Consider the following 25732-nt stretch of genomic DNA (forward strand, 5'->3'; position numbering starts at 1 on the left):
TAAGAAAAATACATGTTTTGATTAAATGAGCTAGAAGAAAAAAACAGTCTTTTTTCTCTTCTGTGAGTAGAAAAAATACTATAAAATGTTGTCATATGAAGAATGAATCAAAGAACATCCTGCAAAAAAAAAAAAAATCCAGCAGAGGAATATATTATAGTAGTGTGAAAGGGAGTTAGCTCATGTATATATTATTATATCTATCAATATTTTGTGATGATTTTAATTTATGGGGGTTTGCTGAATAATGGCCCTCAAAGATATCTGGATCCAAATACCTAGAACTTGTAAATATACCTTCAATAGAAAAAGAGTCTTTGTAGATGTAAATAGTTATGAATCTTCAGATGGGGACACTAGCCTAGATTATCTGGTGGGACCTAATGCAATAAAGAATGTCCTGAAAGAGAGAGACAGAGTAAGAATGACACAGATGGCAATGTGACCATTCACACAAGTTGCAGTGCTATTGGCTTTGAGGAAGAAGGAAAGGGCCACAAATCAGGGAACATAAAAATACAGTTCAAGAAGCTGGAAAAGGTAAGGAAATAGATTTTTCCCTGAAGCCTTTGGAGGGCTCATGCCTTTATCATGAGACTAATTCTGGAACTTCTAGCCTCCAGAACTGTAAAATAATGTATTTGCATTGTGGTAATCTGTTGCATTTGGCTTCACACATTGTTTCACAGATTGATCTCACAAAAGCTGGTTCCAATCCTGGGTAGAGTTGCACAGGTACTTTGAGAACATCCAACCATGTTCACCAATGTTGCCAATGAACTCATAAATGTAAATATATGCTCAATATCTTTTTAATGCCAAGCTGGTAATGATGGGGAGCCATATAGCCATAACAGACTAGCACCTAGTGTTAAGTCCTCCAGAGATACTAGGACCACAAATTGATCTGCTTAGTAGATGATTCTGGCATTAAGTGGCCCTATACTACTTTGGGCAAACTTTAAGATTAATTCTGATCATGAAAATACAGAAATTTGATTAAAAGTAATTACCATTCTGCTCTGTGATCCCATAAAATATGTTATTTTTAGATGCCTGTAAATATAGCCATCTAAAAAAGATAATTTAATATTAATGCTTGGTTAGAGAAGTTTTTTTTATATACCATTTTATTCCTTATAGGATATCAGAGAATTAAAAAGATATAATATTGTAAAACAATCTGAATTCTTTGGAATGTGGAATTCAAAATTAGCAAGGGGTTATATAGATGGAGGAAGATATGAAAATACACTTAATTCTGAGAAGAGAGTAATAACTTTTTTTCTTGCTTTTGTACTATGCATTTAACTCCTAGTCAAAACAAGAATTCCTTATTTTGTGACTCATCTTTCTGAAAAGGGATAGTCTATCTCTCTCACTCTTGTTCTCATCCTGTCTGTATCTCTCTGTGTTGTTCTACAGGGAAGTGTAGGAGCAAGACCCTTTATAGGAGTTAGGCATAGAGAAATAGCACTATTTCTAGTGGTCAGTGTTTAGAATTTCTATTTTATCATATAATTAGGTGTACTTGACATTTTCTTGATGAAAAAAAGAAATAAATGAAAGCTGATGACAGTAAAGAGGAATGATGTTTCACAAGTTAGTTCTTAATTTCTCTTTTATTAGAAGTACACTAATAAGCAAGCTTGAATAAGTTCTGTTATGATTGCTTTGTTTCATATTTTTCTTCCTAGCAAAAGTGTGATTTGGTGAATTAAAAATTTTTTTAGAATGTTATTGCCATATATACGCATACAAATAAAAACAATAAGTGGCACCTGGCTGACTCAGCAGAGCATGCAACTCTTGATTTCAGGGTCGTAAATTGGAGCCCCACTTTGGACATAGAGATTACTTTAAAAACATTTTTAAAAATAAAAAATAATATTCTCAGTAAATATCTGTTTGAGGGTCCAACTTCATTATTTTTCTTGGAAGTGCACATTAAAAATGTGATGTGGTACTGCTGCACACTTAGTGGAATAGGAAAATTTAAAAAGATAGCATCCAGCATTGGTGAGGGTGTGATACAGGTTATACCATGGAAGTGCAGCTTGGTAAAATCACCCAGAACTTTTGGGAAGTTTCTTGTAAACTAAACATGCATCTACCCTGTTACACAGCAACTCAACTTCTAGGTATATTTCTAACAGAAGGTGTGCCCAAATATTCATCAAAAGACATTGGTCAGAATTCTTTATAGCAGCATTAATTATAATAGAAAGAAATCTGGAAACCACCAAGTAATGAATCTGGTGTAGAATGGAATAATTCCCAGCAATGGGAATAAATGATTTAAAACAGCAGATAATAATATGAATGACTTTCTCAAAAGATGTCAGACACAAAAAAGGACTGTTCCATTGACACAAAAGTACAAATGCAGGCAAAACCAATTGGTAAACATTAGAAATAAGGCTAATGGTATTGGTTGAGGGTGGTGAGTAAGGGAATCTGCAATGGGTTCTTAATCGGTGTGCTGGTTACAACTGATAAGTTTGATTTGCAAACAAATTCATCAGGATTTATACTTATGTGCTTTTGATTACACATATTTTTTTACTTCAACAAAAAGTTTTAAAGTGTATCCCCTAAGTCAATTCCTATTTTCAATAAAGTGTAAGACTTACGAAAACCACTAAAGGAATAAATATCATTTTTTCATTGCTCATTCCTATTGTTTTTGTCTTTACTCCATGTATTTAGCTGTAATCGTTATGTACCCAAATCTTCCAGATACCATAATAATACAATGTAAAAAGTTCAATCCAGACATGGAATTTCAGGTTTCAAGAAAGAGAACTCCTAATCAAATACCTCTTCCCATAAGATTCCATCCCATAATGAAGAGTTGACTTTGTTACTGGAACTCAACAAACGATGAGCATCTGGGACATATAAATTAAAAATCACCAATTGTGAATGTCAGACTTGAAGTTACTTAAAGGCATTTTCTAGATTAGATCATCAGTTTTATGTGGCTTCTTTTGTTTTTGTTTTTGTTTTTGTTTTTTTCTTCATGCTGGGAAATGTGTATTATTGTGAAACAAATGCTGAGCTCAGGAAACTCCTGCACGAACACTGTTAACTTCTAGCAAATGATTTTTGACACTGTTTTCTGGTCCAGTTATTCTGAAAATGTCTAAGTATGCTTTGAATTGCTTATTATTTTAATTTTCCAAAAATAGTGTAATTATTCAGGTGGGGCATAGAGAAGGTCACAAGCAACTCTATTATATCAATTTATCAAGTTTTCTTATTTTTTATGTTCTATAGAGTTCCAAATTTTTGCATGAGGGAAGATTCTCACCTGTATTAATAATGCACACTAGTAAAATGCATTGGTTACTAAAGAGGAATGATTTGTATCCATACACATCTCTCAGAGTTCAGAAGATTTGGCTGGCCGCTGTCCTTCTTCTCCACCAGGTGAATATGATAGCTGTCTCTATATCTGGCCCAGTCAGATTTTGGGGAATTGCTTTTTTTCCAGATATAACAGGATCAGGTTAGCTCTGCTTTTGGATTTAAACACTCTGATTCTCTTTGACCTTTGATTAATTCCTGATGACAGCTAGGTGACCTAAATGGTTTATGTACTGATCTATATGCCTAAATGACGTAGGATGCTAAAATCCTACTGCCTATAACCATAGAAGTCACCTGAGTATTGATCCTTTCTACTGGAGATTTACAAACTGAATAATGCAACCTGTTGAAAAAAAGTCTTTCTATTAGTGAATGAAACTGTACTTGAAAAGTAGTTGGATGTTGTGAACATTTAGCTATGTTTTGTCATTTTAACTTCCTCATGGGATGCCCTGGAAAGTGCACCTTATTTTCTACTTAAGTTATTTTTATTTTATTGTGCTTTACAATTTCATCCTGTTATATGTTAGCAGAAAGAAATGAACATTTATTGGCCCCTCCACTAGATGTATTTTGCCCCCTTGCCCTCCTTCCTAAAACTCCTGTAACACCCCCACCCCCCCAAACACACACACACACCAGAGTCTGCAGTAGACTTGAAATGAGGGACACTGATTTGATTTCTGCTAACTCTTTTCACCTGGAGGCAGGTCTCACCATCCAATCAAAACAAGAGTCATTCTGGAGTTGGGACATTCAATCCAATGACTTAGTACTGTCACCTAAGAAAACACAACTAGTCTTGCCTAAGGCTAGTAGAAGTGGAATTTTCTGTAATTATTTGAGGACAGTCAGATCTAGAAAAAAGAAATTCTGCAGGAATTTCTATCATTTTTAATGCATTTCCTCCCCCTGAAACATTAGCCTCTTTTATGAAGTATATTTTTATAGCCTTCTTCTTTAAGTCTTTCTTTGCCTCTTAATCCTACATTTTTGATCAGAAGAACTACACTTTGTTAGTTGGACTCTCCTTCCATTTAGCCTTTACAGTATGGAAACAGGGGTGAACGTTTATGATAGCTGAATCAAATTCATCCTTTTATCTTAAAAGTTAAATAGTCCATACTCTTAAAAGAGTCATTAATATATTCTAGTACAGGGGCAGTGCTTTTTAGTTAACAATGGACTTTTACATACAATTACATTCTCATTCTTACTCTCATAATAATTCTGGGACTTTTTCCAGGGCAGCTGTGATGATTTCTTTTTTCAGTGAAAGAAAATGAATATCACGTAATTGAAGTGTTCTCTGAGTCCCCCCTTGATTCCAGTGAGTGTTATTATTTTAACCTTACTGCTATAGATTAGTTGGTATAGCTAACTGGTCCATCTTGTGAGTTCCTTGAGGGTTTCGATGGGTCTTGTTGGGGGTAGCATAGGATGTGTCACATAATAATGTGTGTGTGAATGAGTTCTAAATATATTAAACAGAGTTGGTTAAAGGTACTGACTAGCAAATGGGAGAAGTATTATGTAGATTTGATCATTCAGCTATAAGTTTTGAGATCTTTTCACTAATAAATTTTGCTGCCTGACCTTATATTTAGGTGACAAGCCAGTTAAGACCTCTGAATTAAGTGACAAATATTTTATATAACCTACATAGCCAACTGTCAGTAGCAGTGAGATAAAGAGCAGGAGAATCCTTTGTAAAAAACCTATTTTGTCTTGATTTCTACTTCCCAATTGAGCAGATGAACCATTCACTTCACCATTTTCTTATCTTTTAGTGGAAATCACTTGAAACTCTTCCTGTTGTTACTGCCTTTGTAGATTTAAGTTACATTGCATTTTAACTTTTCAGAAAATATGTCAAGAAAAAGTACTCTTTCTTAGCATTAAAAATGAAAGATATATATACCAGATGATTTGTAGGAATTTGGGGGTGAAAATTTGAATGGGTTAAAGGAGAGGCTTAAAGTGAAACCAGAATAGAGTGACTTATTTATGCCTATTTGTGAAGATAGTTCAATGAGTAAACTAATTTTCTTCCCCCAAAATGTAAAAGAGAAGGAAAATGAGGTAAAACAGTTATCGACTAGTTTGAAAGAATAAAATATTGGTTGAGTGAATTTTGAGATTAATCCTGAACCCTAAGAATTACAAATTTTTCTCTCATGCAAATCAAGAATAGCATCATAAAGAGTGTTACTCTTAAGTTCATAAACTTTTGGAATAATGTATTTTAAAACTGCATGCAGTTTGGAAGTATAGCATTACCTACATGCATTTTTTTTAGGAAATCTTTCAGTAATTAAGTCAAGACGCTTAGCTCCTTGTGTTTTAAAAGCATTGAAATCCAAAAGTTATATCACAGAAAGTACAAATGTGTAAACCAAAGAACATTATATATCAAATATAAATTTAGTAGTTTTTAGAGGGAGAGGCTGGGAGGGGGGAGAAAAATTATTTGATCAAGGCCATTTGATCAAGCCTATTTCTATATTTTTACAACCAGAGGGCCGAGGTGAACTTTGCACAGTCATGTGGTTCAGTCCTGTGCCTTGAGGCAGAAGTACATCACTGAAACATGAGAATCAATACTCTTTGTAGAGACCCTCCCCACCCAGAAGATCATCCCCAGACTTCTTTATGACCTTTGACTATTTACCTTGTGGCTATTTAAAATCCATATGGTTTTCTGAAGCCTGAGGTTCCTTTAACAGAAATGAATGATAAGCTTGAGACAAATGAGCCCCTCTTTAAGGAGATCTTTGATCACATGTCTAGAGATTAAAGTTTTTAACTAGAAGAGAACCACACAATTTAAATCAATTAAAAAGCCAAACACCAAATCATTAGCATACTTAAATAAAAACTGCTCAGATAATGTTATTACTAAAATGGTTTGTTCATTTAGTAAGAGAGACCTACTATCTACGCTTGGTAGAAAAATATTTAATGGCTATAACTGTGTTGGTATTTTCGGTTGAGGAGATCTTTGAAAGAAAATCTACTCATTCTTTACTTCATTAGAGCCCTTTTCCATGTGGGATAGGTCAGAGAAGAAAAAGATTTAACCAAACCAGGTACAATGTTTAAAAACTAACAACAGGAATTTCAAATCATATATAATTGCTATTTATAAAAGCTTATTGGTAAAGGGCATTTTAAGGAGCTCATATTTACATTGAGTTCTAATAATAGTGTATTATTCTGAGACCTTAAGCTAAGATTATTTTTATGCTCAATATGTCATAAATTTCCTAACTTCAAAATCAGTAAGTCTTAACTTACTATTTTGCTTTTCTTTTCTCTAGTTGTGGCACTATTATTCTTATAACAATTCTATATCTACTCCTCCTTCTATCTGTTCCCTTTCCCAGAACACATGCAGATATAATAATATTTGATGGCATACATATTTGCCGAATGAATGTTGTAATCAATGGGTTGTATGATTTAAATGTGTTCATTTTTGCAGTATTTTTTGTTTTAACAGTCTCTATGATGTTTGAAACCATTTTTGACAAGCATACTTCAGATACTTAAAATACAACCTATAGATTTAGTACCTAGGATCCTGTAGTGCATTCAAAATTTACATTTACATTTATAGTTACATCCGATATTTTCATTGCTCCTGAGGCTTTTCCTATTTGTTTTCTCTATGTTGTTTTTTAATACACTCCATTTCATTTGGATAACTTTTGCTTTGTTCTTTTTTTTTTTTTAATTTATTTATGATAGTCACAGAGAGAGAGAGAGAGGCAGAGACACAGGCAGAAGGAGAAGCAGGCTCCATGCACCGGGAGCCCGACGTGGGATTCGATCCCGGGTCTCCAGGATCGCGCCCTGGGCCAAAGGCAGGCACTAAACCGCTGCGCCACCCAGGGATCCCTGCTTTGTTCTTGATAATGATAGCACTCAAACATATAAAAGTAGAGAAAAGAGTATAAAGAACCTTATTGTACCTATCATCCATCATTAACCTCAACAATTATCAACATATATTTATATTCTTTCACTTTCTCTCTCTATACAATATTATATTACAGATTCTGTGGAGGTTTATATTATCTCTCCTGACATATTTAATTAGATTTTAGATGACAATAAGGTTAATTACTCAAGTTTCAAACTGATGTTTCTGTGAAAATTGATAATACCCTAAATAACTCAGTCTTATCTAGAAAATATACTATTCCTAGAACTGACTATGTGATCATAAGGAAGAAATAAAAATCAAGACATCTAGACAATTTTGAGAGAAAGATGTGTCAGGATCATATATTGTACAATTAGGTTAGAAAGATAGATGAAGTTTGTGGACCATACATATCTACTAATAAGCAGAAATTGGAATACAATTTAGGTTTGATTTTAGGATTTATTGAGCCCATATCACATCAATATCTTTTAGGTGAAAATTAATAAGGACTTGGTACTTGAGAGCACTAGTATTTAATTTTATAATTTTGGGGAAATCTTCAACAATTCATCAACAGCAAATTGAGAAAGAAAACTAAAATTTTATGGCATAGGGAAATTAAAGCAAAACATCTTTCAAAAACTATTCTAGAGGAGAAACAAATACTTTGCAAGAGAATAATTTGTTTATATAATTACTTTAGACAAAAACAACTAGTTAAGCTAGAAAAAATTAAACCTATAGAATATATAGTTTGAATATTAAAGCCAACATAATAAAATTTTTTAAAAAAATAGCCATTTTGGACAAGTATTGAAAATTTATTCTCAAAACTAGAAAACTATTGAAAACTAATCATTTTCAGAATCTTTTCCGGGCATATACTCTAGTATTCCATTTGTTCTTTTATTTTTGCTTTGACACAGCTTTGCCTGGGCAACTGTAGTGTTTCACTACACCCAGTGATACTCAAATACAATGGGATTTTGAGTCCGTAAATCTTGAGCTCAGTATAGTGGAATATCCTTTGGGGGATATATGTAGTTAGATATTCAAAACCAAGTATCATGGTATAAAGGTGATGTTATAATACAAGCTTTGAAGAAAGTAAAAACAGGACCTAATCAAGAGAAATGTCTCAATGTGTAAGGACATAGGTAATGATATATCTCTTCATTGTGGTGTAATTTCACATACTTGCATATTATCAAATGATAGAAATTTGGATTTCCAGTGCAGTGATATTTCAAATAGAGGTATTTGTATGTGCTATAGCTGGTGTCACGAACTGCTATACCAGGTGTTCTCAGTTCTAGTGCTTAAAATGTCTAAAAGATATTCTCAATGAAATGAACCATGAATATATGCTGGCTTATCAGAGAGTGAAGCATGCTGTTACCACGCTTTCTTTCCAAAGGAATTATGGAGAATGCTCTGCAATTTTGAAACAACCAGTATCTTAAAGTTCATTGATTTCTGCAGAGCTTTTGATAGCCATCCCTCCCCCCTTTAATTAGGTGTATTCAGGGAAGCTATAATCTCTTCCACTGAAGTCTTATTTTGAGGATTGTAGGTGAAATCCATGGAGGAAATTAAATGCTGATTTGATGATAGACTCTTTCATTACAGTGACATCTTTTTTCTTTCCTCAACTATTATGTTATTTGAGACATTGCTGGGAGAGCATTGTGGAAATTAGGGTGTGCATTTGGGTACAATAAGAAACTTCTTATAATAACGTTAATCCTACCTTCATCATGCCATCTTTTGGCCCATGCTAAAATTTAAGGAATTTGCGTAAACTCTAATCATAATTAAGGGAAAGTGAGGTGTTCATTCTTTTTTTTTTTTTTTTAAAGATTTTTTTAGTTTTTAAAGAGTGTGTGAGTGTGTGAGCATGCATGAGCATGCATGAGCTGGAGGGTGGGGCAGAGGGGGAGAGAGGGAAATCAAACTGACTCATTGCTGAGTGGAGCTCAACATGGGGCTGGATCACAAGACCCTGAGATCATAACCTGAGCCAAAATCCAGTTGGACACTTAACCGACTGAGCCATCCAGCCACCCCATGAGGTTTTTAAATAAAAATAATAATAGTTATCATTTAATTTGTGCAAATTCTAGTCTTATATAATACCTAGATTATATATACATTATATATACAGTATAAACTGTATAATATGTATAACTATATAAACTGCATTTACAGAATGCAGTGTAAAGAGTCTTTGTATATTTCTAATTGTTGGGAATAGTTGTAATACTAATTAATGCTATACCACATAAATCATTATTTAAGGTGTTACTGCCTGTAAGATCTATAGACTGTACAAGTGAACTAATTGAAAAATCTCAATTCCTGGATAAGATATGGTTCTTGGGACACCTGGATCGCCCAGTGGTTGAGCATCTGCCTTTGGCTCAGGTTGTGATCCCAGGGACCTGGGATAGAGTCCCGCTTCTCACTCTGCCTACGTCTCTGCCTCTTTCTTTGTGTCTCTCATGAATAAATAAATAACATCTTTAAAAAAGAAAAAAAATGTGGTTCTGAATATCTTTTTTCAAAATCAAGGTGCATTCTCAAGACTAATTGGTAATTATAATAATTGTGTTAAATATGGTTATAACATTTTCTTTCTTTGATTTTGATTTTGCATTGAAATTATATCAGATATATTGTTTGTGTATTCTCTTTTTGAGAAAGAAGTATGATATACATTTAAACAAATAAATTAAATTAGGATAAGTTTGACATTCTAGTTTTTTTAAGAACAATTAGGTAGTGAAAACAGTTTTTGCTTTTAGGTTATTCTTGAGTAGTTTTTAATGAAACCTTCTTAAGAGGACCTTCTTCCATATGTCCTCCTCTATTTTCCAATGGAGTGTCACTTTACAAATGTGCTGTTTTAAAATTGTAATTGCATTTCTTTTAGCATTAGAGGTGTGAATCATTCATATTTGAACCACAATGCATACACTTCCTAAGAGCCCGCTTAAAAAAATTATGCTTCTAAAAAGGTTGTTAATGGAAATATGCGTCACTTTATAATTAACCAAACCTACAACAAATTAAAGTGCTGATTGTGAAGGCAAAATAACACTAATCTATAATTATAATCAGGAATAGCAGCAATTGAAAACCGTAGCCAACTCAAGACAAAATTTTTATGAAATACAAGAGCCACGGGAGATTTCTTGGTGGAATCTAAAGTAAACTATAAAAAAATACACTCATATAATATGTTTTTACACGTTTTTAAGGTCTTAATTACTTATTTAATATTGTACTGGTTGTTTGTACATAAAAACAAAACTACAGGGAGTTTTCTGCCGTGGTTTTCTACAAAAAAAAAAAAAAAAAGAAGAAGAAGAAGCAGAAGAACCCCCCCCCCCCCAGGATTTGAACATCTAGCTCAGTAACCTCCACTAAGAGAATTTGTTACTTTAGGCTGGCAATATGCCATCAAAATCACAATTAAAGGACAAAACTAACAAACCAAATAACAAGACAAAGAAAACAACATGCATCAGTTTTCCTGTTGTTAGCATATCCTACCACTTTAAATTTAATTCCTATATATTGATGCTACTGATGGAACATTTTTCTTCCTAGAGAGAAAAATATAATTCCACAGATACGTGTGTTTTCTAGATGACACGGACTTACAATTTTTAGTGGTGAAGTGTAGACATTTAGAGGATCCCATATGAATTCTTGCTAATAAAGTCCATTCCTCTAGGTAGAAGTTAATTAATGTAATAATTACTTGATCTGGACTGCTTAGATTCAAATGCAATTTCCTCAGATTACTAATTGTTATCTCTCTAACCTCTGTTTCCTCATTTTTGGACAATAACAACAGCATCCATCTTCTAAAATTTCTGTGAAGATTAAATGGGATAACAAAAGTGTACTGTTTTACATGGTATATGACACGTAGAGCACACTCAAGCATTTTTTCACTATTATTATTGCATATGGCACTGTAATTATTTTCTACCATTGCATGAAGAAAAACCTTAGAAAACTGTCTAAAGTTTCCACGTTAAAATATTGAATTCATGTTCCTTTTCAATTAAAAATCTTTTTGTTTAGGGACATCTGGGGGCCTCAGTAGTTGAGCGTCTACCTTTGGCTCAGGGCATGATCCCGGGGTCCTGGGATCGAATCCCACATTGGGCTCCTGCATGGAGCCTGCTTCTCCCTCTGTCTGTGTCTCTGCCTCTCTGTCTGTATCTCTCATGAATAAATTAATAAAATTAAAAAAATCTTTTTGTTAAACATCATGGCACGTTAGAAAACTGATATATTTCATGAGTTGGTTTGACTCTGACCTTGTTTCGAATGAGAGTTCACAAAAGAGATGTTATCATGTTTCTTCAGTGAGAAAGAGATGCTAATCATTCATAGAATTGAATGAATATTGAATATTGTTGAATATTCCAAAATCATTTCTAGGGGTTTTATATAGTCTGTGAACAAGATTTAGAGTACACACATGTCAGCCAGATATAAATTCAGAGTATCACTTTTTCCTTTCTTCATTCACTCACATGCACATTACACGTACACGTCCTTAATTTTTTTGATAAAATTCTATATCAAGTCCAAGAAATGTAAGGAAAGAAATCTAATCCTATAATAATAATTTCTCCCCAAATGAGATAATTTTTTGTGGAATCAATTGATGTTTCCACTATAAATAAAATGCTAAGAGATGTGTGCTTAAGATAGTGCCCTGTCCAGGCAATATATCGGCACATCTTTCCCTCTGGGTACAAAAATAGCATTTTTTCCCTCCCAAATTCGTGGTTAGCATTTAGTTTGGGAAAAACTTTGTATTCATGATGGATCTTCTTAAAAGGTGAGAATAATCAGTAATGATAAAACCATTAGCACAATGATTTATAATAGATTTTGTATACATCAATGGATTGACTGATTTGATTGGCTATGAGAGTAGATATAAATTTAAAAGATTATCCATGAGAAGATGCCACCTTTCCTTAGAAAGATATGAATAAATTTACTTAACATAGAGACTATCTATTATAATTAAAGGTTATTTGTACAAAATATTGCTTTGTTATTAGAATGGAAAATTATTTAGTTATGTTTTATTTATATCTCACCTTCATGAGCTATTTGGTTTACTCATTACAAACTTAGCTATAAAATAAAATAGTCTTTTGAAATTAATACAGAAAGTCAGAAACATAATTATAAAGCTAGAGTGGATTTTATATAATTACATAACCTTTTCAAATTCCAGGAGGTTTCATTTGTTCCCTAATTTATGGAAATAACTTAGGGGTACATGAGCAGTGGTCATTTACTCCAGATGTTCCCAGATGATGGTCAAATGGACTGTTACAGGGTTGGTTGTACAGGTATCACCTAAAAAAGTTTTTTAGGGAGACTTAATCATGGAGAATACTTAGTAACTCTGAGGTGGAATCTATAAATCTGTGTATCTTACTCTTACTTGATTTTTCTAAAAAAAAAAAAAAAAAAGTCAAATCGCCCAACCACTGTTTTTTTACCTGTAAGAAACCTGGAACCCAAGACATTAAGAAACTTGTTCGAAAAAAAAAAAAAAAAAAAAAAAAGAAACGTGTTCGAGATCACAAAACTATTGAGGGACAGAACCACAACTAGAAAGAGTTAATCTTCTGATTCATAATCTTACTCAACCATTCTAATAATAACTTATCATTATATTTCTCCCAAAGTTAATATTTATATTATGTTGCAACGCTTGCATCTTTCTAAAAATAAGTACATTGCAAAGAAAAAAAGAAGTTCTGTCTTCAGGGTTTCTTTTTTCTCCCTCCAACTCTACTGAGATAGATTGATTTATAACGTTGTGTAGGTTCGGTTGTACAACCTGATGGTTTGATATATGTATATATGTAAAAATGATTACCACAGTAAGCTTACCTAACGAATTCATCACCTCACATGGTTGCCATCTTGTGTGTGTATGTGAGTAGATTTAAGATCTACCCTCTTAGCCTCTTTTAAGTAAACAATATAGTATTGTTAACTATAATCACCATGCTGTGCTGTTAGATGCCTAGAAATTATTCATCTTATAATTTCAATGTCTGTACCCTTTGACTAACACCTCCCCATTTTCCCCAGTCCTTAGCCCTGGAAACTACCAATTTATTCTCTGTTTCTAGGAGTTTGGCTTTTTTAGGTTTGTACATATAAGTGAAATCATACAGTATATTTCCTTCTCCATGTGACTTATTTCACTTAGCATAATGCCTTTAAGATTCATCCATTTGGTCGCAAATGGCAGGTTTACTTGTTTTTTATGATTGAATAATATTCCTCTGTGTGTATCACATATACACATATATACATGTGTGTGTATATATATATATATATAGCATTAGCTATATTAGCTATATATATTAGCATATAATATATATTAGCATATATACTATATATTTAGATACTATAAATATATATATTAGCATATATACACACACACACACACATTTTCTTTATTCATCTGTCCATGGATATTTAGGCTGTTTCCATGTGTTAACCATTGTGAATAATGCTTCAGTGAGATACATGGAGGTACAGATATCTCTTTGAGATATTGTATTTCCTTTTGATATATAATCAGACATGGGATTTCTGATCATAGGCTATTGTCATTGTTTTATTTATTTTATTTTTTATTTTTTAAAGATTTTATTTATTTATTCATGAGGGACAGAGAGAGAGAGAGAGAGAGAAAGGCAGAGACACAGGCAGAGGGAGAAGCAGGCTCCATCCAGGGAGCTGGACGTGGGACTAGATCCTGGGTCTCCAGGGTCAGGCCCTGGGCCGAAGGTGGCGCTAAACCACTGAGCCACTGGGGCTGCCCTGATTGTTTTATTTTTTGAGGAACCTCCTCACTATTTTCCACAGTGACTGTACCAATTTACACTCTCACCATTAGCACACAAGGGTTCCTTTTTCTCCATATTCTTGTCATCTCATGTCTTTTTGATAATAGCCATTCTAACAAGTGTGACCTGGTATCTATATCATTGTGGTTTTAAGTTGCATCTCCATGATAATTAATGATGTTGAGCATCTTTTTGTGTACCTGTTGGCCATTTGTATATTTTCATTGAAAAAAATGTCAATTCAGTTTCTGTGCCCATTTTTAAAGAAGATTTTGTTTATTTATTTAGAGATAGAAAGAGTGAGAATAAGTGGAAGGGAGAGATAGAGGGCAGAGGGAGAAGCAGCTTCTGCACTGAGCAGGGAGCCCAAGGCAGAGCTCCATCGCAGGACCCTGGGATCATGACCTGAGGCCAAGGCAGACACTTAACCAACTGAGCCACCCAGGTGCCCCTCTTTGGCCATTTTTTAATCACAGAGGTGTTTTTGTTTTGCTTGTTTGTTTCTCCACTACCCTCCCCCCCCCCCCCCCCCAGCTATTGAGTTCTATACATTTAATAAGGTATGTTTCTTACTCTTCTTGTATCCCTGGTGCTGAGGACAAAAAATGTTAAATAAATAATAGATTTCCACACTGAATTAAATTGCTATTTCAAAGATACTATCACAGAAAGAAAATGACTCCTGTATTACTACAACATACCTTCAGAGTTAGCATGTCAGAATTTAATCATTTGTGGGTGCCTGGGGTGTAGAGAGTTAGTTGCAGTGAGTATGCTATGTTTGAAAGTCCCCAAGTGATTTTGACAAGTTCCCACTCAACAAAGCTTTTCTGTTCTCCTTGAAAACCATTGATTTAAAAACATATGCTTTATTTTGGAATCATATCAAGAAGAGGCAATCGCAGTAGTTTCCTAGACTCTTTTTTTCTTAATTTCATCAAGGCTAAAGATATTTTATTTTGCTATTTGTTCCAGAATGTGAGTGCACCTTCAGCTTATGGGTTCTGTCGTAAGATGGTCATATGCATTTTTATGAAGTTTTGAAGTGTTTCTTTTCTGTATCTTAGAAATACTGTACATAGGTACTATCTGTGTAGAAACTGTTCCTTTCAAGTGGGAAGTACTAAAACTTTGAATGTTCTTTGTCCAATTTTTTGTTTTCTCAGACTCCTTTCTCTTTTCATTGCATATCCTCTTCCTTGGTAATGTCTTCTATTTTCTTAGCCCATTTAAATGGATAAAATTTATAGCTGTAGCTCTAGGTAAATATCTCTTAAGCTTTAATCATATGCATTAGACTGAATTTTGTACCTCTCAACTTGGCTATCCCAGAGGTGATTCTAACTCAGCCTGTTTATAACTAAACTCATCACCTTCCTTCTGTGAATGGTTTGATTTTGAATTTTCTATTCCAGTCACTGAACTATTATCCATTTTTTGATCAAAACAGAATCAAGTTTTTTTTTTCTGATAAGCAGAGAATTCTACCTTTCTTTACCAATTTATCTTTTTTTCCCCTAATTACATGTAAACATTAGCATTTATATTAGCTATCACTTCCTCTAGGCAGACTTCCTTGGCTTAAAATGTCTGAGTTAAGTGTTTATTATTACATTCTATTGTAATTGGAAGTTTATTGGTCAGCATCATCATCTGTGCTGAAATATGGGACATTTCATAAAAAACCTTACTATAATTGTTATCCATGAGCTGTTGCCAATCTACAAATTCCTACTAATCGGAAATGCTATAAGAAATTGAAAGTGTTTAGAAACTATTTTGGCAATATGACAAAGTAACCTGACATTTGATGGGTGTAATAATAAAGAATTTGGCCATGTATTTCTATTTCACTTCTCTGGTAATATATTTTTACTATGCCATACAAAAATACCAGTCAGTGATAGTTTGGGAATCACTACAGTAGAGGCAGCGATTTTATAGTCTGTGACTGTCAGTTGCAAATTATATCACCAGAACCCAATGCAGAGCTTTACTCATAGTATTTACATTATTTTTATTGATTTTTTTAGAGGCAAAAATGCTATATATATATTTGAATATATATATTCAAATCTCACTTAAATTTGGCAACCAATGCTTAAATGAAGCAAACTTTTCAAATCTTAGAAAGCAATAAATATTGTGAAACACAACACTCAGGAGAAAGCATCTTCTATTTTTGGAGCAGCCAACAACTCTCAGTTGTAGGCATGACTTTCAAAATTCTCATTTGGAATAAAATCAGATTTTGAAATACCTATTTTCCCTGAAAAGTTATTTGCAATATTTTTAAATTTTCTAGTGTTTTGTCAAAAATTATTACAAACTCTTAAAAATGTTTAACACTTTAACTGATAGAAATATATATATTGCCTTTAAGATGGGCAAAAGAAGTATAGATAAGTTTTATAACTTCCGTGAGTCTTTCTCTTCAAGACTCTTTTTCTCAAAAATCTTTTATTTTCTAAAAACTCTTCCCTCCTCCCATCTTTACTTTTTTTTTTTCTTGTCTTAACCAGAACTTTGGAAAGGAATTTCTTGAGCAATACTTTCATAATAAATGAATGAGTGTGTCTACAAAGATGAACAGTTTACAAATCAACTTTTGCAGTTAATGTTGTCGTAGATTATGTAATTATGTGTTCAGACTCTGCCTTTAGGACCAAGGCACTCATTTTTAGCTACTGCTGGGTTTTTTAGAATAATTCACAGCAAAAAAAAAAAAAAAGAAAGAAAGAAAGAAAGAAAGAAGAAAGAAAGAAAGAAAGAAAGAAAGAAAGAAAGAAAGAAAGAAAGAAAAAGAAAGAAAGAAAGAAAAAATAATAATTCACAGCATATTCCCTCCTTAGGAATTGGCTTTTGCTGATAATGGCTATCTTACTTGAGGTTATACTCTTCCTGGGAATTTCCCACATTTAATGATTAGTAAAATGAGGAGAAAAGGGACAAATGACTACTACCATTGCTTCAGTTTGAAACAACTGCAGGTCTCTCCTAGTTCCCTAGCATCTCATGGATGGGCTGAGGTCTTTGTTATAATATTTTTACATTTCAGTTTCTCCCTCTACTCAAACTTGTTTTCTCCTTTCCATACAGGAATAGTTTCTGAAAGCATTTTCTAATAAACCATGTAAATGGAGATATACATCTCAGATTCCATTTTCTAGGGGAAGCCAACTTAAAAGAATGAATAAAACATGTTAGACTGGGATCGTACCTTATAGAGGCAGTCAAAAGACATATAAACTGAAACAAGTTTAAAAATATGGTAGAAGTCACAAAGGAGAAGCTTATAAACTAGTGGTTCAAATCTAAACCAAGCCTACTCACAAAGTATTAAAATGTAAATAGAATATCTGTGGGTAGAAATACAACAGTGACTATCTGGAGCAGTGATCCTGAAACTTCATTAAACAAAAGCACTATGTTGAAAACTAACAACAACAAAATTCTGGGCAGAAAATACACAATAACAGGCTTCAGAGAGCAACTGCTCATGTCAACTGTAGTCGAAGTCCATTTGTGTGTCCCTAGTGTTGAAACAAAGAAGAAAGAAGAAACAGGATTTAAAAAACAAAACAAAAAAAAAAAGCAAGAACAAAAGAGGAAATATTTTTTATTAATTTTTTTCAAAAGAATCATAAAATTTTGCATAGTGAAATTTATATTGGCCCACTTTGAAAAAAAAAAGGCTTTTCTCCATTGAATAGGAATTAAACTACAGTGATTTATAAAAGTTTATCTCATGTTGCAGACATTTTGAGTACATGCTCTCTGGGCTATGTAAAAATCAGTCCTGGCATTTTAGAGTGAGAACAATTATTATTTTTCTTTTTAAAGAGCATATATGTTGGTAATGTGTGGAGTTTTGACCTCAATGTTTTTCTTAATCTACAAATTTCCCCTTGGTAATCTTAATCACTTCCATGCTTATGACTGCTACTTTTTCCTAATGACTTCTAATTGCTTGCTTCCAAATTCAGATCTCCCCTTGGGATATCAGATATAAATATATATTTGTCTGCTCTACTTTCATGATTGTGTTATAGTCTTTTAAAGTTCATCATAATCAAAAGCTTACTTTATTTAGTCATCCAAATGTGACCCCAGCTTGTGCTTTACATTTGAGATGATATGATTTCCATCTACCCTGTTGGTCAGACTCTTCACCAAACCCTTTGTTTCCTCATTAATTGTACACAATTTGGTGTTAAATCATTCCTGAAGACTTTATATCATAAATATCCCTTGGATATAATCCTTCTTTCTTTTCTTGTTGATAGTGACTTGGCTCAGACCTCGGTGATCTCTTCCCTAGATTTTTGCAATCATTTACTTGTTTTCCTCTTCCAGTTTCTTTCTCAAGTGGCCAAGAAAGCTAGATTTCTGAAACTCCTCACTACGTCTCTTCTTTGTTTAAGAGATTAAATTTCTTAGTATATTTTAACAGGCTTTTTGTAAACTTTACCCTACCAACTTTTCTACCTACATCTTACATTAAGTTCCTACATTAAGTGCTCTGGATTTGTAGTTCTGTCTTGCCAATGGCCATGGGTAGATACAATATTTATATTAAGAAATAGAATTGAAAAAAATTTAAATATTTTAATTTATTTCCTTAAATATAATAATAAATCATTTCCTGGAAACATAAATGTGTTGTATATTTTATGAAAAGTAACCGTAGTTTCAAAATCATATAAGAAAAGATAGCATGGATTGGACAAAGCTCTTCCATATCTTATTTTATACGGAACAATGAACTAGATTCTTGGGTTTGCTTCTGCATTCAACTCATTGAAGTATTTTTTTTTTTTTTTTGGTTGCAGTATATGATAAAAATGTAGCCTCATACAGAAAAGCAGCTGGAAAAGGAAAGGGCTTTTAATAACCATTTTGGATAATCATGGACATTTTTCTTTGATATCCTATCCAAATTGTCCCAGTAGTAGTCTCTCAAAGACTAGTTACAATATGGAATCTGAATCCATATGAATTAACTTTGTATACACCATTATATTAAAATTAACTGATCTGTCTTACACTTTGAGCAGATATTTACATCTTTCAGAAAATTTTGGCTCACTGATACACAACTTTTCCAATTTTTGATGCAATCTATTACAAAATTGTGGCAGATAAAATTTTTCCAAAATGCTATTTGTGTAGAGGCTCAAATTGTATCATTGGGGAAAAAAAAAATCATGTCATTTTTTTAGTCTGCTTAATGTGACTAGCTCATTTCATTTATCTTCAAGAAATTTTCTGCCAAAAAAAAAAAAGGAAAGAAAGAAATTTTCTGCCAAATGCCCAACTCTGTTTTTTGATTACCAACCCTTTGGAGTCAAAGTGGAATTTAATTAGAAAAGTGGCTAGTTGAGATTACAACTCAAACAATTATAAAACTTTGTTTTTTCCCCTTTGATACATCAGGGGTACTGTGGTATGCAGTGCCATATGCATACTTCCAGTTTATTATGGTGAGTATTAAGAACACATGTATTCAAGAACCAAGATTTACTCCGCCTCATTGAAGACATTAATTTTTAATAAAAGTTTTTCCTTTTGCTACAAGTACCTGATGGTAAAGAATGCAATGACTGCTAATACAATTTTGGCCACCCCCTTGATTCATGTTAAGACATATAGCAATTTTAGTCATCGGGGCTTTCACATGCTATATTTGAACCTGACACAAAAATGAAGTATGTTTGTTTTCTGTATATCCTAGGTATTTAAATTGTATATGTATATATTTATATATGTTTTATATATTTTTAATTGTTAATTTTTTCCCCAGAATTTTAATGTAGCTTAAAAATACTAAAACACTGAAACTTTTTTACCCCAATGTAGCTCAGCATGGTATTGTTATTTATTTTTTATCATGAATTTTTGCATAAATTGTGATTCTTAAAATATTGCACTAAAATATTATTTGTCTTGATTACTAAGCTTTTTGGTTTTCCCTTAAATTTTGCCTCACCCTGATTTCTACCCTATTAAATCACTATTGCTTTGGTAATATCAATGCAAAGTTAACACAATAAAGAAGGCAAATGACATCTTAGTAGCAACAGAAACTTAGTTTTGACCTCATAGACCTCCTGAAATAGTTTTAGTGGCCATCACTGGGTCTCACTTTAAAAACGCTGCTTCAAACTAAAATAATTAAAAAGTCATTTAAAAATAATTTATATTTTTAATAATTAACTCTTCTCCTTGCATCAAGTCCACAAAAAGAAAGTAAAGCTATGGGCTTTCAAAATTGTCACTATTCAGTATAAGGAAATAGATCAGTTCTTTAAAAGACCTATATGTTTAAAAGACTTGTTATAAGAGACATTGAGTGGAGATATTAAGCAGATAAGTGGCAATATTCTCAACATAGGGGGGAAATCTTCCTTTATCCATTTTTTTTATAATGAAGTAAACAAAATCTGTAAGCTTGTATGCTGTTCATATGTAACTTATTGAAGGCCATTTTCAGAATAACTTTCTGAATTTTGGCCATAATATAGATGATTATGTATCATGTGATTTTGTGGTTGCTCAAATGAACAGTCTCTAACTGCTGCTCATTATCATTATCATTAGAGTGAGACATTTCTAATTATTTTCAAGATTATAAATGCCTTGAAATTAGGATCATACTTTTTACACCTTGAGATTCCCTACATCATTGAGTATCATGATCTAAACATAAATGTTTATTAAATTGAATTGACTGCATAAGCTGGAGGTTTACTAGCCAGGGCGATATGATTTTATTTTCAAGCCCTAAGAAAATAAAATGTGTTTAACCAAAAGGACAGTCTATGTTTCAGGTAATAGTAAATGCACGTGAAACTCTAGAAGCTTGAAAAATTATTTTCAAAAATCTGTCATGCCTAAGAAAAAAGAGCTCTTAGCTAGAAAAACAAATTTACATAGCTACTAAAGTTATCTCTCAAACTTCACCTTAGCTGATCAACTTTGTGTGTGGATAAACTATACATTACCATGTTTTCAAAAATAAAGACCTTAAAAGATAAAGAATAATAAATTAAATGAGCAGGGCATTTAGAGATAGCCTTTAAAATTCTGGATTTTCTTCATTACAAATATTTGGTTAATGGTTAACCTTTTATTGATACTATTAGAGGAAGGAAAGAGTTAGTATGATAATTCTCTTGCTATGTACAATAGCTTTGTGTAGTACGTGAAATTAAGAAGCTGAATTAGGCCACACTGCCAGAGCAGATAGAAAAACGATTTGCCCGATTAAAGTATAAGTTATTATTAGAGCTATTTTTAGGCCATGTGTTAAGTATGAAATATCCGTAAACAGTGAGGTCAGGGTCAGAATCTAGGAATCATATGACTATAGCATATAATGTAAATAAGAATCTGCATTCACTAGATGTCATGGGTGTTCAGCGTTGACACGAAGAGCAAGACGGTATTCTTGTGTGATAAGGAGTAGGGATGGACAATTTTAATCACTATGTGATTACCACTATGACAACAATAAAACCACAGTTTTATTCTAGGAAATGTTTTCTAGTAATTTATTCCATTCGAACCACCTCAAGAGGTAACAATCTTACTGTTGGATGGAAACAGAAAGCCTAAGAGCTTCACATAAACTAGAAAGCCAGAGGATTTATAAACTGACATTTTATCCCATAGAGGTTTTTATATAGACTCGCTGCATTGCTTAGTAAGGAAAATTCTTTTAGCTCACAAAAGGATTTAGACTGAGAAGTTCAAAAACTGGGTATTTTTAAAGTGTTTCTACTTCCTTAAGTGCTCAGCTTTATGAGACTAAATCAGGGTTAGGGTGGAATGAAAGTTGCTCTTTAACAAGATAAATGCAATCAGTTTAATGACTCTTCTTGGAGACAAGGATGAGATGGAAGAAGTCATTTGTTCATTATGCTAATTAAAAAAGGGGATCTAAAGTCTATGAAAACAAAACTGATTAAAGCTTATCCAGTTTGCTTAGCGCTGGGAAGCACAAAATCCACACGTAGTGTGCAAGCCATGGGTATCGATTGGCATCTGTACTTTTTTTTTTTTTTTTTTTTTTTTTTTTTTTTTTTTGCATGTGGTGAATATGGTTTTTGGTTCTTACCTATGATTGTTTGACATATTAAACACATATGGAAAATAGAAATTCAAGAAGAGGGAAATCACTGAGCAGGCCAGAAGGAAACTCTTACTATTCCATTACAATTAAGTAGCACATAAACTAAGGCATATATATATATATATATATATATATATATATATATATATATATCCTAATGGCTTTCTTTTATGAAACTGCTAAGAAGTCCAGTTGAAACAGTGTTCATAATATATAATGCTGGCTTGACAACAGAGAAAAATGTTTTTCACCATCTTTTTTCCATTAGCCAGTCAGAGGGAGCTTACAGGGATATAAGAGTTTAATCATCATTTAACAGCTCTTTTTGATCCACCCCATATCCTTGGTGAGGGCTGGAAAGTGTTTCTCTTGCACTCATAGTTTCAGTTGATAACAAAAGTTCTAGTATATGAATGAATATGCACGACACGGAACTTGAAGCTGCTGAAAAGAAAATAGAAAGTTTATTTCTGCATGGGGTTAAATGTAGAGCAACCTCTTTCCTAAGAGTCAAGAGATCAAATGGACTAAAATTTGGAATTAATTCCATGTGAAACTTGATATGCCGTATTAGAACAAAATGACTATGTTTTCCAAACATTTTTATATGATGACATATATTTCAAATCATAAATATGAAACTGATGAAAACTTTGGAAAACTTGCAAGCCCTCCCCATTTTTAATAGTTTGATAGAAGTGATATGTATTTATTAAGTAAATCTGGTACTTCCCACTGGCATTGTACCAGATTTATTTCATATAACTTACATTTTTTTCCAAGCAGAGCAGATAGAAAACAGTTCACATTTCATGTTATTTTAATAAGTTTTTTCGTGTTAAGACTCTGCTTAACCATGTGTTTCCCTGTGCAGTTTTATTCAGTGTGTGTAGACAGAATCAGTTACATTCTATATGAACTTAAAATGCTCTTTCCTTAAAAGGTTCCCAATAGTAAGCCTATTTGGGAAGACTATGGGTGTCTGGGATTCCAAAATAGTAAATGATACCGACAAAGTAATGACACATAAATAATAATGCTGTTTCAATATTGGTTAGGTTTCTACCCTTGAACATTATGAATACTAGTTTCATCCATATTTTTAAGATAATGTGATATGGTAATGAGAAAAGAAGATAAAAAAGATGGTAGGAGACATGGATTTCTGAATAGATTGGAACTTAAATTGGATAAAATAACATTAAAATAAGGTTCTTGAAAATGAAGTTACAATTGTACAGTGTCTCAGCACCTTGGAATTCTAAATCTCAAGGGACTTCATGCTACCTCTTGAAGCCTCCAGAAGTGAAAATAAAAAAAAAAATCCATTTAGAAAAAAGATAATGTGATATGGAGAGTAGAAGCATGGAAGTCAAAGTTAAAAGATTTGAGAGTTCTCTAACACTTAACAACCTTGGGACATTGACTAATTCATTATTTCCCTAACCATATTTCCACATTAGTAACACAGAAGAATAACCAGGCTTTTTCTAACTCCCAGTGTTATCTAGGGACAGTTTATTCCAGAATATAGTCTGCTAGTTCCCTACATAGGAGTCACTTGGATGCCTATTAAACAAATAGATTCTGGAGCCTAGACATGACTCAGAAAATTAACATTTAGAGGTATACACCAAAAATCTAATGTTTAGCAAGTTCCCCACCTGATGTTTGAATTATGATTCACAATATAATTCCCAAGGAATAATATATTATGCAAAGTAAGAGTTCTATATATTGTTTGTACTTTTGTGTTAGTAGAGATGTTACATCTATGATTTTAGGGCTCTTATTTTTATTCAAAAAAGGTGTGTCTATTAAAATAATAGGACTTTACCAATCTTAGTGTAAAAGCAACACACTTCGATCTTGATCTCTAGCCACATAGGGAGTATCCTTACTCCATTATCGTTATTATTGTTGTTCTCATAATTACTATTTGGCTTCGCCACTTGAGGGACGTAGCACATACTATGAATCTTGAAAAACAAATATTTTAATATTTGAACCACTCAATAGCATCTTGGCTTTAGTATAATTATTCTCAAAGTGTAGACCCAGAACCAGCGTCATCATCTTCACCTGGGAATTTGTTAGAATTAGAAAACATGGAGTGGAACCCAGCAAGATCTGTTTTTATAAGCTTTCAAAGTGATTGGGATGCACACTAAATTATGGGAGCCACTGCTCTAGGATAATAGGACTAAAGACTAGTGTTAGAGGATAATTTCACTCATCCCTCAGGATATATCCTACATTAAGCCTGGCTGATCTTCAGCAGGAAAATGGAGCACATGCTATTTAACACAGGTTCACACATTGTATTTATCTTCTCTTAATTCAGGATAATTGTGGTAGGACCAGTGCTGTTTTTCACAACTTACCCTATTGTCAGGCCACTCCATTTATGTCTCCTCAAAGGCAGCCCAGAGAGTCCTCTAATTCTTATATTTGAGGATAGACTTTAAGACAACTCCTGATAACCCTTAAAGATAAAATTTCTGGCAGGAGGTATCTGGTTCTTTTAGAAAAAGCCTTGATCTTTTCTCTATACCTAATTGTACTGAAAGATTAGCTATCTTTTCTCTTCTATTGGGAACTGAGATAAGGAAACTGACTGGAGTTTATTTTCAGCTGGAAGCCCACAGGGAAATGAAAGTTATGCTAATGGTATGCTGAGAATTCTAACACCATTTGAGATCTACATCTAAAACATAAAGCAAATTCTTGTGGCCAATTTTTATCCAGTCTCGTATATTCACAATTTGGAAGAGGTAGTCTACGAAAAATTAATTTTCTTCCATCTATTTTTCTACTGAGGTTATGATAGGAAAACATCTATGCTATTATGAAAATTTATGAAAGAAAATCATTTGATTTTTTTATAAGGATGACATATTCTAGGCCGGTGTTCCCTTTGGCACACATACTGAAAAGCAGCGCTTCTAACACTGGTTTTACTTGGTGCACCGTCAAAGCTTTGTCTGAAACGTGCAAGTGAGAGGCTGATGTTCTGTGTCCTTTCCTTTTTACCTTTTTCCTTGTCTCCTTCTGCCACTGATTCTGCTTTTCTGAATTTGCCTTTTCCTGATGGGGCCACTGCTGCAAAATATGTGGTTTTCTCATCTGTGGCTTTCTGGTGGGCTTGGCTATTTAGGAAACTTCACAGTTCTAATCCCTCTCACAAGCATCACCAGCAGCTCGAGAATCTCCAAACAGATAGTTAAAATGGGAAATCGATAACATATAATACCACTCTCATGGGTACCACTGACTAGTCCGGGTTAGACCCCTCATCAGGACCAGTACAGTTCTCTGTTTTGGAAATTAAAGAACAAAGCTATTCAAACCATAATCTAGTGTATCTGCGATGAAAGGGATGTA

The 25732-nt window shown here is 33.2% G+C and overlaps 1 long non-coding RNA gene across 9 annotated transcripts in view; it reads right to left on the minus strand.

Moving 5' to 3' along the window:
* Positions 1 to 25732, minus strand: part of LOC140611795 (uncharacterized) — a 148669-nt gene that overhangs the window by 41235 nt on the left and 81702 nt on the right. Inside the window, exons 4-5 of one of the 9 annotated variants that reach the window (XR_012013046.1) lie at positions 11638 to 11775; positions 10895 to 11184 (exon numbers count right to left, since the gene is read on the minus strand). The exons of 5 other annotated variants lie outside the window; for them this stretch is intronic. This is a non-coding gene — a long non-coding RNA (uncharacterized lncRNA). Of the gene's footprint in view, positions 1 to 10894; positions 11185 to 11637; positions 11776 to 21774; positions 22793 to 25732 lie in introns of those variants that run through there. 3 more of the 9 variants (XR_012013055.1, XR_012013044.1, XR_012013039.1) reach the window with 3 other exon arrangements.

Source organism: Canis lupus, chromosome 2, assembly GCF_048164855.1.
Source record: "Canis lupus baileyi chromosome 2, mCanLup2.hap1, whole genome shotgun sequence".
In the NCBI taxonomy this organism is placed as follows: Eukaryota; Metazoa; Chordata; class Mammalia; order Carnivora; family Canidae; genus Canis; species Canis lupus.